Here is a 6,393-nt window from a genome sequence, read left to right on the forward strand (position 1 = left end):
CCAGCATCCTGAATCCTACTGTGAAAGAAGCCAGTCAAAAAAGACAGTATATTGTATGACTTCATTTATATGAAAGGCCCAGAACTGGCAGATCTGTAGAGATATAAATTAGATTAGTGGCTGTGATGAACTCAAGCCCCATGTTCTCTATAAGACCATCCTCAATGCATTTCCCTTTCAGTCTCCAAAGGTGCCAAGATTTTCACTTCATTGTCTTTATGGTTTCTGGGCAGTGTTAGCTTGGCTAGAGTATGCTTCTCCCACCCTTTTCAGGGTTTTTGCTCTCTCAGTTTCCCAGTCTCATGTCAGAAGCTGAACCAGAACTGGAAATGACATGGGTTTTTTGTTTGTTTGGTTTGGTTATTTATTTGTTTGTTTCTTATGTCAAGCTGAATCAAATCAAAGGAAATTTAAGAGCTACAATCACTGTCCCATGTCCATTGTTCTTAGTTCTCAACATTCTTTCTTCACTTACATCACACACTGATAGACAAAGAAATAGTGTCATACGGGTTCCCCAGGGTGACCCAGAGATCAAGTCAGGGATGGAGGTGGAGAAAAGTTCAGATAGAAAAATTCTCTCTTCCTTCATCCTCTTTCAACTAAACAAAAAGCAGCAACAAAGTAAACATGAAATACACAAGAAAATCCTTACCAAATCTAATTTTAAAATAATACTTTTTTCCTCTGCTTTCCTCTGTCACCCGAGAGCTACAATGCTTGAGTTAATGGCTTATTATTGACCAAGAGTGATGATCATGGTTGCATTTAGCCAAACCTGGATTCTTTGTGATTCTGGGATTCTGATGAAATATTTAGGCGTGTATTTCTCTGCCTTGGTTCTCATATTCTTATGTAATATCCTGAGTATTTGGACTCAGGAAGTGGCAAATGTTACGTTTGCTGGGTGAGACATTTGAAGTGAGTGGTTATAGCTCGGGAAATCTTACCTATATGTTTTCCATTTAGAAAGTTCTCAAAGTATTCTATGAGAACTTACAGGAAAATTAAAAAAGAAATCAAGGCATACACACCCATGAAATTTAAAAACATAAAGTATAAACATATGAAAGTCAAAATGATTCATTCATCACATAGCTGTTAGATAAAACATGAATGTGAAATTAGCAAGTTAAATTAGATTGATATCTCGTCTGGTTAGTAACGTAGTATTAATAGCTCAGTCAGGTCCATTTATTTATTCGTTACGAATTTATTTATTTATTTTTGGCTGCGTTGGGTCTTCGTTGCTGCGCACTGGCTTTCTCTAGTTGCGGCGAGTGGGGGCTACTCTTCGTTGTGGTGCGCGGACTTCTCATTGCAGTGGCTTCTATTGTTGCAGAGCATGGGCTCCTGGTGTGCAGGCTTCAGTAGTTGTGACACGTGGGCTTCAGTAGTTGTGGCTCACAGGCTTAGTTGCTCCACGGCATGTGGGATATTCCTGGACCAGGACTCGAACCCGTGTCCCCTGCATTGGCAGGCAGATTCTTAACCACTGTGCCACCAGGGAAGCCCCCATTATTTTCACACCCCATATGACTAGATCTTGTTTATAAGGTGGTCTCTGAGGGAAGGAAGTGTGGAGCAATCCGTTATGAACAGGCAGAGATTCTGTGACTTTTTTAAGCACCAAATGGAGTCTGTGAGCCACATTAACACCTGATCAGGAGAGTTTCAGGTCATAATTAAAGTCACTGAAACAGGGTATGCTCTACAAGACCGACAGCCTGTTATAATGATAGAACAAGACATCAAAACCCCTCATCTGACTTCTTCCTGGGTGTTTTGTATCAAAACTTCCACCTGCTTCCTCACTTTTACCATTATTCAGAAAAATGACTATAGTGTGACCTGAGGTAAAGCCTTCTGAATTTTCATTAAAATTAAAAAATCAGTATGAAAAGAAAAAATCACTATATTGTCAGTAATACCTCTCTCACTTTTTCTTACTTAAAAAGGATCTGAATAACTTGGTAGACATGGACTTATTATGTCATATTGGGATTTCAGTATTAAATTATATCACATTGCAGCCATATGGAATTGCCATTTTTGACAGTCAAAAAGAATAAAATTCCAGTAATTTCACTGAACCGAACTCAGTAATGAGAACAGTTATTCATTGATTTTTTTTTGTGTCAGATACTCTGCTGTGTAAAATCTATATTTTCTTATTAATCCTCATAACAATCATATGAGTAGTGCTAGTAGATCTTCATCAGTTCCTCCCCACTCCCACTTCTACCAAAGCCACATCGAATAGACCTTGAGAAGCTAATGAGTTTTCAAGACCAATCCCCTATCTCACTTCCGACCCTGCACTTCCTACCAGGTTGCCCCTCCTAAACTCTTTTTTATAGAAACTTTTGCAATCATACTCTCGATATAGGCATTGTCATCATTATACACTTTTTTAAAACTATTTTTTAAAACTGAGGTATAGTTAATTTACAGTGTTAATTTCAGGTGTACAGCAAAGTGATTCAGTTATATACACATACACACATACACACACATCTTCTTTTTCAGATTCTTTTCCATTATAGGCTATTACAAAATACTGAACATAGCTCCCTGTGCTATACAATAGGTCTTTGCTGTTTATCTGTTTTATATATAGTAGTGTGTATATGTTAATTCCAAAATCCTAATTTATCCCTTCCCCCCTTTCCCCTTTGGTAATGATAAATTTCTTTTCTTTGTCTGTGAGTCTACTTCTGTTCTGTAAATAAGTTCATTTACATCAGTTTTTAGATTCCACATATAAGTGTTAAGATATTTGTCTTTCTCAGTCTGACTTCACTTAATATAATAATCTCTAGGTCCATCCATGTTGCTGCAAATGGCATTATTTCACTCTTTTTATGGCTGAGTAGTATTCCATTGTATGTATGTACCACATCTTCTTTATCCATTCATCTGTTGATGGACACTTAGGTTGCTTCCATGTTGGCATTATTATCACCATACACTATTGACACACAGAGAAATGGAAGCTCAGGGATTTGAGGAAGGAAGAGGGTTAGAACATAACTAAGGCAGGATTTAAATCTGTGTCTTCTTGACTCAAAATGTTGAGCTCCTTCACTGATCTCGTTTTATCTATGTTTTATGACTCAGTTGCCCAATGTAAAGCACTATGAAGGTGATTTAACCCATTCAGACCAAATTGAATTTACCTTTTAAAAATTTACCTTTTACGCAATTTTTATACAATCTCCCAATTCATCCCACCCCCCCTCCTTATATACACTATTATATATAAAACTAATTAGATAACTAATGAGAACCTACTGGGTAGCACAGGGAACTCTATTCAATGGTTTGTGGTGACCTAAATGGGAAGGAAATCCAAAAAAGAGGGGATATATGTATACATATGGCTGATTCACTTTGCTGTACAGCAGAAACTAACACAACCTTGTAAAGCAACTATACTCCAATAAAAATTTTTTAAAAAGTTTACCTTTTTGGGGCTTCCCTGGTGGCTCAGTGGTTAAGAATCCTCCTGCCAATGCAGGGGACACGGGTTCGAGCTCTGGTCCGGAAGATCCCATATGCCGTGGAGTAACGAAGCCCGTGCGCCACAACTACTGAGCCTGCAAGCCACAACTACAGAAGCCCGCATGCCTAGAGCCTATGCTCCACAACAAGAGAAGCCCACACACAGCAACGAAGACCCAACGCAGCCAAAAATAAATAAAATAAATTTTTAAAAAATTTACCTTTTTCTTAGAGCCAGTAGAGGTAGATAGAGATGGTCGCTTTGTCCTTGTCTCCATGTGATGTCAAAAACAGAGGGCCTCAGAAACTACCGGAACAAATGGTTCTAAATGTTAGTGTATTTCTTTGTCACTGGGGTAACTTTCTACAAGTGAAGTATTCTGGGTTCCTTCCCTAGAGATTCCCAATCCAAGTCTGGGATAAGTCCAAAAAAGTCCACTTTTCAATAAGTTTCACCAGGTGATGCTGGTGAGAAACTTCAGGAAAAAACTTGGACAAATGTCCAACTGCCTTATTTTATTTATAGATGAAGAAAGGGGAGTCACTCCAGAGCTGTGAAGCTGCTAAACTTGCTTCTTTGCTAGTAGCATCGGTGCCAGAACTAGAACTTGGGTCGTTGGACTTTTAATCAAGTAGTATGATTTTAAAACTTTAGTCACAGACCCCAAATATGAATATATACACTAAGCACTACTGTAGATTAAATAAATGACATGTCTCACATATGCAGTCTTTATCAATATGCACATGAATGCTTTTTAGCTCAGTAAATTAATTTAAAGCTCTGCTGAATTCAGTGTACTGTTTTTATTATATATGTTTTTGCCATCATCACTCTGCAGAGTTTCTTTTAGGTGTTAAATAAGGGTCCTCACAACCTGAGCATCCTGGGGGCCATGGTCTAGGGCTCTTTTATTAGCTCTGCTCTGGCTGAGCCTAGCAGCTCTGGCTGCTGCTGCATCCTTTATAGTGGTCAAAAGTAGATGCTATAATTAGGCTTCCACTTGCCAGCTTGCTGAGATCAGCTGGGGACATTAAAAATCAGCCAAGGCCTGAAAGCAATCAAAGTGAAATTGGATGAAACTTCTAAGGATATCTTCAAACAGAACATTTCCCAGAAGTCACCATTTGCAGACTAGCCAGGTTTGGAAACCCCAACTTTAGCTATTTAGAATGAACAAGTACATCATGTCCTCTACAGAAATGGACCTGAAACAAGCCTGATCCTTGGACCTCTTAAGTGATGCTATGCATTTGAAGAAGGTCTTGGATTTGCCCAGTCAAATGCACACCAGGGTGGGTTTGTAGCTATTCCTTGCATGTGGCGAATAGGCAGACTGAACAAGAATCTCCAGATGGAGAAAATGGGAAGATGAATATGGGGACTGAACAGGAGAGTATAAAGAATCCCCTCCTCCCTCACTCCACCAACACCATGTGAGCGGTAGTTGTGAGCTCCTTGTACTTGGTGAAATGTTCACACCACGTGTGGTTCAGAACCTGCACCTTACAGGAGACTTGCAACCCTGGGGCTCTTGTCCTCTCATCTGGGAGCATGCTGTGTTGTTCTCTGTCAACTATCTCCATCAGTTTACTTATGCTAGTTTATAAAGACTATTTGCATCTTTAACTGTGCCTGTTGGTGTCTTCTCATCAATCATGTCCCACAGTCCTGTTGTGACAACCACGCACCCATATTTCTCAGGCCATACCAGGAATAAAAGGAAGGGAGTAACAAGAAAAATTAATAGTAATAATGATGGTCATTTGGACATGTCACCTCTGCCTATTTCTGCAAGTCTGTAAATCTAAGGTGAGGTCTTAAGATGCCTGCTGGTGTCCTGCAGACGTCTTTTCTAAAGCCAGTTCTTCTATCTGCAAATGTGTTTAATCTCCATTCCCTTGTCCTCTGTCTTCTTAATGCCCACTTTCTTTATCAGCATTTGTTTTGTTAGTCTATTTGATGGGCATCTATTGTTTAGGCTTTTAAGACTTTCTAGAAAGCCCTACCCCCTTCAGTTTGGCCTGAATGGGTTGGGTCACCTTCATAATGCTTTGTATCAGGCAAAACTGAGTCACAAAACATAAAGCTACTGTGATGTGGGTGAAGCAACTAAGCATGTGACTTGACTGTGTTTTAAATCTTGCCCCAGTTATGCTCCAACTCTCTTCCTTCCTCAAATCCCTGAGTCTCCCTTTCACCATCTGCCAAGTCGAAGAATGGCATGCCCCTCTGCCAATGCCTGTCCACAGAGGTGTAGCTCATAGGACTTCCTTGTTCTACCTAGTGTCTCTCTTCCCTGCTTCCTTGGTTAGTCATGCTCAGTTGCTCAGCAGGGTAGGACTCCCACATGCCGTGATATCCTCAAATTCCCTTTCAACCAGGATTTCAGCAGAGCATGAGAAGTGTTGAGGTGCAGTTGCAATTAGAAAAAAAAATTACGGGTGCTCATGGAATTGACTTAGACAAGATCTCATGCAAAAAAATCTGCCTTTTTCAATTCCTATATGCTAGATTTCCAGGCAAATCAGTTATTTCTTAGGGAATGAAAATTTTGGTAGGACTTCAGAAATGACAGATTTCCAGGTGAAAATTGCCTGAACTAACCACTCACCATAAACCGCACTCCAAAACTCTAATTCTGAAATATAATGTTACATACTTTTCAAAACTCTGTCTCTGGTGCTTACTACTTGGGCCACTTCTGACCACCCATGTGGAGAAATAAAATATATTTTTTAAAAAATGCAGATCATCTTCTTTTCCTCAACCTTGTTTTTAAGTACCATATCTCCCTCTGATGCTCTGTGCTTATTCTAGGACATTTTCCAAACCTTTTGATATTTCCTGGCCCTGACTCTGCCCTGTCCTTACGTGACTGTCTACCT

This window comes from Pseudorca crassidens, chromosome 6 (assembly GCF_039906515.1).
Source record: "Pseudorca crassidens isolate mPseCra1 chromosome 6, mPseCra1.hap1, whole genome shotgun sequence".
NCBI classification, from domain to species: domain Eukaryota; kingdom Metazoa; phylum Chordata; class Mammalia; order Artiodactyla; family Delphinidae; genus Pseudorca; species Pseudorca crassidens.